At 36.9% G+C, this 12,728-nt stretch overlaps 1 protein-coding gene and 1 non-coding gene across 4 annotated transcripts in view; one reads left to right on the top strand and one right to left on the bottom strand.

Annotated features, from left to right (window-relative positions):
• Nucleotides 1-12,728, bottom strand: part of Exoc6b (exocyst complex component 6B) — a 456,985-nt gene that overhangs the window by 409,682 nt on the left and 34,575 nt on the right. The gene's annotated exons all lie outside the window — the stretch shown is intronic.
• On the top strand, nt 2,524-2,627 carry LOC114617021. Its single transcript, XR_003710734.1, has one exon. It is a non-coding gene; the product is annotated as a small nucleolar RNA U13 (small nucleolar RNA).

Below are 12,728 nucleotides of genomic sequence, written 5' to 3'. Positions count from 1 at the left end.
AAGCATACCTACTCATGTCTTGAGACCAAGAAGAACTCAAGACACAAAGAACTGAACATTTTCAGTTTGGAGTTTTGGTTTTGATTATCCAAGAAAAAAAATTTCTGAGTTTGTTCTGGTCTTTTCTTTTTCATATATCTTTTTTAACTTGTCATGGCTTTATCCCTCAAACATTTTTTTCTCATTAAACTCCATAAAAGCATCATTAGTATTTTGTTTATTCCAAAAGTTAAAAATAAAGTGGAAAACACATTTGAGCATGATGTTGAAAGAGAGCTACAAGAGGTCAGAAGGAGTTTATATCTCTTCTCCTTACTTCAGAATGTCTACTGATTGTATTCAGACTTCAGAATTATAAATTGAATGCTCTGGGTATAGGAAAAAACAGACCACCGCATAACATCATCAATACCTGGAGATGCATATTGTAATTAATGAAGTCTAAGAGGATCAAAAACCATCTGACAGTTAATACTGTTGATCTGCCAACTTGTCTAGAATAATGTAGGAGACAAGCCTCTGGGAATGTCTATGGTGCAATTTCTATCTTAGGTTAACTAATATGAAAAGATGTACCAGTTAATGGGCTACAGCAGTGGTTCTCAAGCTTCTTAATGCTGTGACCCTTTAATACAGTTCCTCATATTGTTGTGACCCCAACCATAATTTTTAACTGTAATTTTGCTACTGTTATGAATTATAATGTAAATATCTATGTTTTCTGATGGTCTTAGGCAACTCCTGTAAAAAGGTAGTCCCCCACTAAAGAGGTCTTGACAGGTTCAGAACAGCTGGGATAGAGTTTATGACTCAATAAAAAAGGAAGAAGCAAGCTGAACCAGCTGAGGTGCCTATTTAACATATCAAAGTAGACCTGGCCACCAGGTTCTCCGCAACCCTCAGTCCCAACCTGTTACACGGTATGGCTAGTATTCATTACACACACACACACACACACACACACACACACACACACGCATGCACACACACATGCATGCACACACACACTACCAAAAATTTCTCCAGCCCAGGGGCTAAACTGCCCTTCCCCTAGCTGCTCTTCCCTATATAATCCAGCCATTTTGGTTACCTATCCCTTTACCCTCTTGCCCAGTCTCTTGGTCCCGGTCAGCAGCTGCTGCGCCCTCTCCCCCACCCCTCTCTCCACACATGTTCTCAAGGTCTTGCCCACTGTGAACTCTCCCACAAGTCCCTGCCTCTGACTATGCTCCTTTTTATCTAAAATAAACTTTCTCCCCCATCATACCTAAGAGTAGTCATATCCTTTCCTTTTTTGTTTCTTCTTTTCAATCAAACAAACACCAGCATCTAATTGTCAGAACACAGTCTAAGAATGAAGCGGTGTGAGATTTTTGAGACCTTGTGAGAAAACACTGAGTAAAGACAAAAGTCTTGTAATATCTGTTAAAACAGATATTACAAGATATGTTCCTTCATAACATGGGTTGTTCTTGGAATATGCTTTCATGCCCTCTCAGATGTAATAATAGGAGAAGGTTTTACTTTAGATTACACATCATTTTACCTATTAGTATTCAGAACGATGTTTCCAAGCATGACTTGCCTCCTGACAGTATACAGCTTAAACTCATGTGACCTTTGCTATTCTGACCTTGCTTAACCCTCAAGAATACCCTCAAAATATAAATTGTCTGATACTCTGAATAAAGTTGGCTATTGCATATTTTAGTCCACCTCATTTTTGGGCTCCACTCTCCCAGACCAACTAGAGTAGTAATATTTCATAACTATATTTTCTGGCTGTGGAGCAATATAACCGACCACTTTCTACTCTTGCCACCTGCCTTTCCCACCATGATAGACTGTATCCCCTTAAACTGGGAGCCAAAACAAAGCTTTCCTCCTTGAAGTTACTTCTTGTCAAATATTTGATCAAAGCAATACAAAAGGCAACTAATATAATACATAATCATATGGTTTTTGTAACACCATATGAGAGCAAACACATTCCAATGCTTTTTCTATCTTTCCAGATCCCAATGTATCTGACTAGCTTCACTAAGTCAGCCCATATAATCAAGAGGATGCTGTAAGGGAATTCTGCCTCAGGCAAGAAAGGAATCCAGAGGTGGGCACTTTCAGAAAACAGGGTGGGACAGCTTCAGATGGCAGCTAACTAGCCAAAGAGGCTTCTAAAGAATGTGACGGGTTAAATACAACTAGAAAGTCTCAAAAGAGGAGAATTTGTCATAAAATATAAGCCAAATCAACAACAGAAATCAAACAGGAAATAAACCAATAAAAGCAAAGGTAGTACAACTTTAGTATACAGAGACTGTCATAACTAAAACCTGGGTAATATGCTGTTGGAACAAATCATCACCATCAGATATAAAGTCTCAACAAAGTTTGTCAGTGGCTTTATTTTGTCCTTTGTACAAATTTGTGTTAAAAGAAAAAAGATTTTTTCCACTGCTTTTTTTTTAGCTGAATCATGAATGTTACTAATTATAAGATGAGAAATAAGAATACATGAGGCAGATCTTTTTTTAGTTCATAAGTAAGATGATTAAGTATTCGAATCACTGTGTGACATATACTACCCTCAAACTTTGTTATGAGGTTGGTACATTATTCATTTGACATAAAAAAAAGAAAGAGAATGCCTGAGGAAGGTGTGTGACTAAAATCCTGAGCTACATAATAAGTCAACCTGGGATACAATGAGACCCTGTCTTTAAAGAAATAAAAATTAACTAATTTTTAAAATAAATGAATGAATGAATGAATGAGCAGGGTGGTGCATGCCTGTAAATCCAACATTCTAAGACCTAAGTAGAAGGATCACTGCAAGTTCAAGGCCAGCTTGATCTCCACAGTGAGTCCAACCCAACCAGAGCAATTTAATACTCCAAAATTAAGTCCCTAACACTAAAAGCCCTGAGGGACCAATAAAGGATAATAGAGTTGTTTCAATTAAGAAAAATGTAATAGAAAACAAAGTAGCAAAATAAGATGATGCTCCCCAAGAGCAATGTAAAGCATTAGACATACTATGAAAAAACTCTGGTAGTAAATCTTAAAAATCTAAACTAAGGTTCTAGACCACTAGTGCATGACTTCCCTGTAAAGAATATAAAGAACATATCCAGTGACTAGAGTAAAAGGAACGGGAGTCAAAGAGAAAAATGAGGGGACCTTAAAATGAATAAAACCAAGATACCTCAGTCTAGGGTAAAGGGAGCCTGCAAGGAGACCTCCCTCCTCTGGTACTGAGTCTGGTTACAGGAGAAAGAAAAACTTCTAGTCATTTTAAACCAAAGTATAAGTCTCACAGTCATACTATTGATATCTGTGCAGTCAAAATATGTCAAATTCTTCATTTTAGGGCCAAGTATGGAGGTGCATTTTTTAATGCCAGCATTAAGGAAGTCAGAAGTAGAAGGATCAATTGCTTGAGTTCAAGTTCAAACCATGCCCAAGAAACATAGCAGAATATCATCTCACAAATAATTGTTATTTATTTTAGAAGCAATCTCCTTCCCAATGTTCACAGATAACTAACTGAATGAGCATAAATCTTCTCTAGAGAAATATATTTTATATATTTTAATTCATATTTCTAAGGCTTCTGAGAAGTAATAGTTCTTTAAAGTAGAATTTAATTATCAAAAAAAAAATCTTAGAACATGGACAATTTAAAAAAAAAAAGCTTAAAAAGAATCAAAGATTTACCCAGGCTTAAAACTGATGTGCATAAATTAAAAGTAAATTATATATTTAAAGAAGTAGCAAACATTTAAACCAAAAAAAAAGAAACATTAAACACTTAATTCCAAAACTGAAGAAATTAAAAAACTGCTACCAAAAGCAAACAGGTAGGGCCAGCAAGATAGCTCAGAAGGTAAAGGTACTTACTTGCTGCTAAGCCTTACAATCTGAAGGAAAGAATCAAATCTGGCAAGTTGTCCCCACTCATGCTACACACATAGACATGTACAAATAAATGTAATAAAAAATACACTATGTTATAGCATACAATAATAGTCTGTTTTTGAAGGAATAAACTACAAAATCTGTTGAAACACCTGGTTACCCTGCATCTGGAGTGGTGCAGGGTGAGTTATTCCTTCACAGCCATGGTATCACCACTTACCACTTAACCCTCATATTGACAATAAAAATCTGAACTGACCTTGACCTTAGGAAACCATGTGTGGTAGGGAGTAAATTCCATCAAAAGAATTATCCTTCCATTTACCCAAACACCTCATTCCATCCTCCAGTCACACTGGAAAACAGGCCTAAGAATGAATGAACACTATTAAGGACATTTCACTGGTGGAGAGTTAAGATTTGTTTGCTTGAAAATTTTTATTTGTTCATATCTTTGAAAAGCTGCTACACTGAACACCATACACATATGATTCATTGACATGTATATCACTCCCACAGGACCATGAGTTCCTTCAGAGTTCACACCTGGAACAATGCCTACATTCCACAGAGAAGGCATTATAAAGTGACATGGGGCCTATGACAGGACTCAAAGACTTTCAACTTTCTACAAGGACAGGCACTAGGGATGATAATAAACACTCTGACTAAAAAGTAAATTCAAGTCCTATTACTGCAAATAATCTGTACTTCAGCTAAAATATTAATACAGAAAGAACCAGAGAAAAAGAAGAAAAAAGGCTCAAGGGAATTTCTTATAGAAGAGTGTCTGGGAATAATTTGTTATTTCCCTAGTTCTCCTCTAGCCCTTCTGGAAGCCGGGAGCAACAAAGGCTGGTTCCAAGGGGAGCTGGTGTTTCTAGTCCTTACTGCCAACTGAAGGGGGAGGGTGACAGCAGTCCCTAAGGGCTTTTAGGAAAAATTGCTTCCAGGTGGAAATTTTTTATGATACTATGCAGCCTGCAGCACCTCCCCTTTCCCCCCTGCCTTCCTTCAGAACTACTGATGATTAAACCATGGACAATGAGACTGCAACAATGGAAACAGTCAGACAGCTTCCAAACAGCATGGTTATATGCTCCAAATTATCAAGTTAACTCTCAATTCATTGGCAAAGTTTGGGTTTGTTTTTAAAGAAAAGGACAAGGTAGTGTTTATTAAAGATTTGTGGAAGTAGCCCAGAACTCTCTATTGTAATGATAAACATCAGTACCCAACCAGCCCCACATAACACAGACATAGAAAGAAGATAGAGACAATCTTCAGTGTGCTGTTACCTACCAAGTTTTATAACTTTAGTCTGGCCTGGACTGAACACTCCATTTAGTCCTTCTGTCATCATAAGAGTGCACAGGGAACTTTGACCTGGTGTCGTGATGACAAGCTAGATCAGTTTACACCTGAATGTGGTACTGAAAAGGCTGTGTGTGTGTGTGTGTGTGTGTGTGTGTGTGTGTGTGTGTGTGTGTGTCTGCAGTCAAAGTGAATGTGTGCCAACTCAAAGTGGGGTTATATTGCTAGCCATGAAAAAAGCACAGAAAAATTAATCCTATGACACGGACTGAATCTGGGAAAAACTGTTCCCACGTCATTCACACTAAAAACGATATACCTGATTCGGCATTTCTAAATTGTAATCAAAGGAAGTATCTTTTAAATCTGTGTCAAAATGTCAAATGAACATCTTCCATATAGTAACTCAGCTATCCCTCAAATATAACCATGGTTGTTTGAATAAGAATGGCCCCCTAAGTGCATATATTTCAATGCTTTGTCATTGGGAAGTGGCCCTATGTGAGAAGGATTAAGAGGTATGCTCTTATGGAAGTGTGTCAACAGGTGAGCTTTGAGGTTTCGGAGGCAAATGCCAACCAAGCCCAGAGTCTCTCTCTTCCTGCTGCCTGTGGATCTGACGCAGAACTCTCAACTACTTCTCCAGCACCATGTCTGTCTATGTGCCACCATGCACCCCACCATGATGATAATAAACTAACTAAATGAAACTATAAGCAAGCCCCAATTAAATGTTTCTTTCATTAGAGTTGCTGAGGTCATGGTGTCTCTTCACAGATAAAACAGTGTCTAAGACAATAACACTCCTGGAGTAGTTATTATCATCAGTATGCATATGAAGCAATCTTTCCAAGACTTCTCTTATACAGAAATCTCTTTTATTACTACTACAATTACCACAATTTTATCAAGAATAACAAAATGAGCTTGGTGGTGGCAGTGTATGCCTTTGATCTCAACACTTGGGAGGCAGAGGCATTCGGATCTCCATGAATTTGAGGTCAACCTTATCTACAGAGTAGGTTCCAGGACAGCCAAGGTATAAGAGATACCCTTTCTCAAAATAAAATAAAAAATAAAAAAATAAAGAAAATAGAAATATAAAAGGTGAGAGGAAAGGGTTTTTTTTTAAGAGTAGAAAAGAGAAAAAGCAAGATGAGATGAAAACAACAAGGTATTTTAAACCATATGTCCACTCAACAACTATGCACACATATCCAAATATTTACATGTATATTCCTAGTAGGAATAGAAGGGACAGTAAGAAAAATCATAAAAATAATAATAATAAATACCTAGATAAATGTGACTCCTACTTTTTGTTGCTGGGTGGTTTTTTTTTGGTTGTTTTTTTGTTTGTTTTGTTTTTGTTTTTGTTTTTGTTTTAAAGGCAGAGTCTCACTATTTAGCCCTGACTGGCTTGGAACTCACTATACAGATCAGGCTAACCTGGAACTTACAGAGATCTGCCTATTTCTGCCTACAGTATGCATGGGATTCCACCATGCCTGACTTTGATTCTTACTTTCTTTATAACCCTTCTGTTTCTGATGTTTTACTTAAAGTGTTATTTTTAGTGTTTTAACAAAGAAAATGCATTTTAAAAATCTAGAACGGTACTAGAGTCACAGTAAATAGTAAGATTTTAACTAAAATAAACAGTAAACAAGAACAAACACTTTGGGGTTAACATAAGACCAAATATTTTTAAAAATTATCAAAGTAAAATAAAAATAAGAACTATGGAGTGGCAGCCAGAGGTAGTAGCATACACCTATAATCTCAGCTCCCAAAAGGAAGACACAAGGGGATTGCCCTAAGTTACAGAGCTACAAAACTGAAGTGTGGGAGATGATACGACTCAACTGTTAAAAGCGTTTATGTAAAATGCAAAACGTCTTGGGTTGTTCAGCACTGAATAAACCAGGCTGAAGACACAGCTCCATAATCCCAGCACTTGAAAGGCAGAGATAACAAAACCAGGTCAACTTTAGCTATCAAGTTTAAGCTCAACCTGGAATATATGAGACTCTGTCTTAAGAAACAAAATAGTTAAAAAATATAAAATACCTCACCCCTCATTTGCTGTTGGAGTGGGCAAGGAAGAGATGCTCTCTCCCTCTTTTGGAACCCCCCCACACTTCCTCATTCCATGCCTCCCATTCTCCCCTTCCACTGCCCCTTGCTACCTGAGGCAGGCAGGAGAGCTGGTCCCAATGTCATAAGAGCAGAACTGGCCTCATCCCTCATCCACCATGGAGTGACATGGGGGAGGGAGAAATGCCCTTCACCCTCCTTACCCCTTGCCACTTGAGGCAGGTAAGCTGGCCCTGACAAGGAAGAGCTGGTTCCACCCCTCATCAGCTGAAGCATTCTGGAGAACACCTCACCTGGGCAATACAGTAGAGCTGGCTATGGTGGCAAAAGTGCCAGTGAGCCAGCAGCAAGGGAATGAGAATGGGAGAGCTGACCCTGCCCTCTGCTTGCTGAGGCACTGGGTGAGCTGGCTGGGCAGTGCTGGAGAGCTCACTCTGTTGGGCTACCAACTCAGCTACTTCCCAGGCCCAGATCCAGGGCTTTTGAGTTGGCCTACCCCAAGATCTACTCCATGGAGCTAATGAAAGGGTCAGTCTTGCAGATCCAAAGCTCCAGGATCTCCATGACACAGGGCAACAACTTCTGAGGAGGATCCAGTATTGATAGTGTAGCAGAAGTTAGAAGCCTTGAAACAGACCAATGACTCTCTGCAATGAACATTTGCAAGTTAAAGATGTGTGAACAAAAGGGTGCACTGTGTGACACACTACAGCTTCCATGACTAGACTTTATTGTTGTTGTTGTTGTTGTTATTGTTATTATTATTATTTATATCTTATTTTATTTTGTAGGGAAGGTTGCAAGGGCAGAAGGCAGATAGGAAGGGTCAGGCAATGAGTGGGATGAAGTGCATGATAGGAAATTCACAAAGAATCAATAAAAAGTTAAAACAATACAAAATAAAAATAAAGTCTTTTTCAACTACTCTCTTAGTGTTGATCATACTCTCAAAACTAATTTAATTAGTGTGCTTTCATTATTCCTCAAAAGGGAAAGGAAGAGCTCCAATGTTTGCTATGATGGAATCTCTTGTATGCTTCTAAGAAATCTTACTTGTAAACTTGAAAAACAGACCTTTCTCTTGCTTCCTATTCCATACTCATAATATACAAAAGTTCTCTATCAGTATAAAACAGCATAAAACTATTAAAAAACAATCTCATGGGTTCTGGTGACCAAAGCCTATAATCCTAGAACCCAAAAGACAGAAGAAGCAGGAAGATCACAAATTTAAGACTAGCCAGGGCTACATAGTGAGTGAATCTGTCTCAAAAAGAAAATACATTTGAGGGATGGGAGTGAATTAAATTTAAAAAAAAAAAATTTTAACTTTCATGGTTTAGACCAAAGTTAGACCAGCACGCATTTCCATTAGATATCAGATCAGCCTCTTTCCTCCTCCTCCTCACCACCCACCTTTTTTTCTCCTTTGAGGACAACCCAAAGAATAATTATTTTAATGGCTTCTGTTTAATACAGCAATCTACAGAAAAAGAAGACACCTCAGAGGCAATACAATCTAATTTCACAGCATAACAAGTTTTCCAGATCACTCATCAGCTACTAATATAGTCTATGCTGCCACATCTAGTAAGTTCACTCTCTACACAGCAATCAATCCATATCCATAGGAATTGCAAAGTTCTTAAAAACAAAATGTGCTTTCTTAAAATTTATTATTTATCTTATTTTTACTCTCAAAAAAATACAAAGACTAGGTACTAATCCCTCTCTTCCATAGGTAAACAAAATTATTCCAACATCCAACATATAAGTACATTTCAATGCAAGTTTCCATTCTCAGGGCAAGTTCCAGTAGGGTCTATTCTTAAAGCATAACAAAACAGGCCGCGAAGCTCAATGTTCAATAGCACAGACTTCAAAGCCACACTTCTTAGAGTCAAGTCTTGATTCTGTTACTTATTAGCTGGTGACCATGGGCTAGTTTTTCTATAATTCAAATTCCAGCTCAGGGAAATGTAGATTAAAAATAGCTACCACTTCATTCTGCAGTGTGCACACAAAAAGGGAAATACAAATGAAACACTGATAGCAGTGTCAAGGACACAATGCATCCTATAAATACTGGCAAATTCTTTCCCTTTCTTTCCCTTCTTGTCTGGGGGTTGTAGAGGGTGGGTAGTTTCTATGTAGCCCTGCCTATCCTGGAACTTGCTCTGTAAACCAAGCTGGCCTTAAACTCAGAGATCTTCCTGCCTCTGCCTCCCCAGTTCTGGGATTAAAGGTCACCACTGCCTGGCTTAATACTAGCAAATTCTAAAGCAAAAGCAGACAGACTAGCAACATAACATCCCTCTCCAGTCAGTTGGCTTCTACTAAAAGTGACCTAATGATATGTTTATTCACAGTCATACCCTATGCATGGCACCTACACTCACATCAAATCCTCCAGTGTCTTTATATATTGCTACATGCATTCAACTGTTATTTTGAACCTATGATTTACAAGCTTTTACAATTACAATCAATTATTCTAGTCTTTTAAGACCTTTCAGGACAGTGATCTTTGTCATTCAACCTTCTCAAAAGCAGATTTGCTATAGAGAAGGAAAGAAACTCAAGCACCTTCTAGGATCTAAGGAAGAACCCTGGAAAACAGGAACACATGAATGGAAAGTTTCTGATGTGTAGTTTTTAAAGAGAGGTATGAAAAGGTTAATGTTAACCTTTAAGAAAGTTGAGGACACAGACCTCACTTCCTCAGGCCAGTGTTCAGCCCCCAACTGTGTCTAACTTGGAAAGAACTTGTCATGAGCCAAGGCTTTTCATGTCCCTCCTTTTTGAAGGCACAATGGAAACAATTCCCCTAGAACAAAGAATTGCGTCAGTGAACTCTCTGCTCTTTCAAGTTGGAAGGACAATTGATTCACACCATGTGTCAGAGAGAAACACCAGTTAGAACCAAGTGAGATAAATTTTGAGCCTACAGAGCTGTTTAATATTAAACTGTAATAAATCATCTTTACAGCAAATTATAAACAAAATATTTTGTTTACCCTCCCTTTCATATGGTCTTTCCCTTGAAAAGAGATTTTAAGACAATTCATAATTTTTGAAGTCACATATGCTCCATCAAGAAATAATTTTCAAATGTCAGCATCCAGACCCTTTGACTGTATGACATTCCCAACAGACTCCCATAGTGCACAGATAGCCTTCCTAGATGGCCCCTTTTGTTCCAAGTTCAGGTTAGCCTAGTGGTCATGGTCCTAGTTTTAGAACAGTTTTGTGATTAACCCTACACAGGGCACTTTAATATCCACTCTATTCAATAATTTGTCTTAATATCTGAATGAAGAAATTAAATATATGGTGAACTATATAAATGATACAAAACTATGATTTTATTCCTAAAACTGTGAAAGATAATCAAACTTGAGGAACAATTATCTGTATGAATTTAGGTCAAGAAGGTCTTAAAAATAAGCTAAATAAAACTGAACAAAATAAATCCTAACAAAACTCAAATAATAACACTGAAAAATAAAAGTTGGGAAACACTGCTTCAATAATGTTAATTTTTTTCATGAAGCTTAACATTGGTAAGTGATAATCTCTCTGAAAAAGCTTAGGTCACCAAAGCTGTGTGATAAGTTCAATACAGGAACTAACAGACTATAAAGGGTCAAGAGATCTATGAGTGTAATCTATTAGAAACCTATCTTTGTCCCAGGGTGTATGTTCATCACTCAACCAGGTAGAGATCACATTACTTCTTTAGGGAAGCTAATACTCTACACAGATTAACCCTAACCTAAACATACTAGTGATCTGACATTGTCCCAATCATCACCAAAGAAACAAAGACAGAAATGTAATACTTCCCCAAAGTTCATATTTAGGACTATCTAAAAGCTATGAAATAGCACTGTCTCATTCTAGTTCTTCCATGAATGGAATAACTTGACTATTCAACTAATGAGGAGTCACATTTTTAAGTTGCACCAAAATGGAAAAAAAATAAACTTTTAAAAAGAGAAATATAACTATTAAGAAATTAAATAAAATAATCAATGACCTCAGGAAAACAAATAGAATTTTTTTCTCAAAAATTTAGCATACTGGAAATGCTGCATGGTCTAGACAATTTCCAATCATATGTTTCATTTCTTATGTATTTACTAAAAACAAAAAGAAGTTTAAAATGTTTCCCTTTGAGGGAGCCTATAATGTAATTAATTGAAGGAATATACCACAAGCTATAATTAATACTAATTACAAATTTGTATGGAAGTTAGTACTAAAATCTCATGTATCCACTTAAATGTTACACCACTATGAAATAAAAACAAGCAGTACAAAACATCTGTCAGAAATGTTACGGTTACTGAAAACAAATAATAAAAAAGTTATAAATCTTAAAAGAAAAAGCAAGCACAGGTGAAGGAAAAGACACAAAACAATAATGTAATGACCAAAGACTTCTATAAGTAAGCAGACAATGGAAAACAGCTTTCTGGTGCTGAAGGAGAAACTGTAACCCTACAACTAACTCTACATCCTTCAAAACCAAAGAAGAAGACTCTTTTAGATAAAATCTACAGACTTCACTGTAAAAGTGAACTGTAATAAATATTAAAGAGAGTTTTGTCACAGAGACTATAAAATATGATGACTAATCTGGGTCTGCATAAAGAAACAGAGCATGTGCAGTGATAAATGTAGGATTTTATCATTTTTTTTAAAATTTCCTCAGAAGGTAACTTTAAAATGAGGTGAAAGAAGAGAAAGGAGAAAAGTAAGAGAACAAGGAGCTTCAGTTATGGAATTTATAAAATGGAGAAGTGAACTGTATATTAATAATGCCTCAACAAATGAAGAAAATGAAGCATACCGTTATAAGAACCTTATACCAAGCAAAAAATGGAAGGATAATATTTAAACATAGAGTCTGATACGGAAAAGACATATATTAAAACCTACAACTACCAAAAACATAAATACAAACCCCTCATAAGCTGTACCTAGTAAAACGACCTGGTTGTCCTAACTCAGTTAGTGAGAATAACAAAACAAAACAAAAACATCAGCAAAGGTAACAATAATGAACAGAGGAAAAGTGGACAAAGAACAGATAGGACAAATGAGGCAAACAGAAAGATGATGGATCTAAACCTATCATATAGTTACTAATGCAAACTCTCTCCTCCGTTCTTGGCTTCTACCCCCACCACCACCCCACCTCCCATTATGAGAGTATCATACTACTTTTGATTGGTATTTTGGTGAAACTTCATTGCTTATGTTTATCCTGCTTTAGGATCCCTGTGCTTCCTGATTTTTTTAATTTTAATTTTCTGCTTTTGTGGCCCCCTATTCTGTAAATATATACATATACATACATACATATATATGTGTGTGTGTGTATATGTATATAT

The sequence above is a fragment of the Grammomys surdaster genome, unplaced genomic scaffold, assembly GCF_004785775.1.
Source record: "Grammomys surdaster isolate TR1022 unplaced genomic scaffold, NIH_TR_1.0 133, whole genome shotgun sequence".
Taxonomy (NCBI): domain Eukaryota; kingdom Metazoa; phylum Chordata; class Mammalia; order Rodentia; family Muridae; genus Grammomys; species Grammomys surdaster.
Note: the sequence above shows the minus strand (reverse complement) of the source record. Positions and strands in the feature narration are given on the sequence as shown.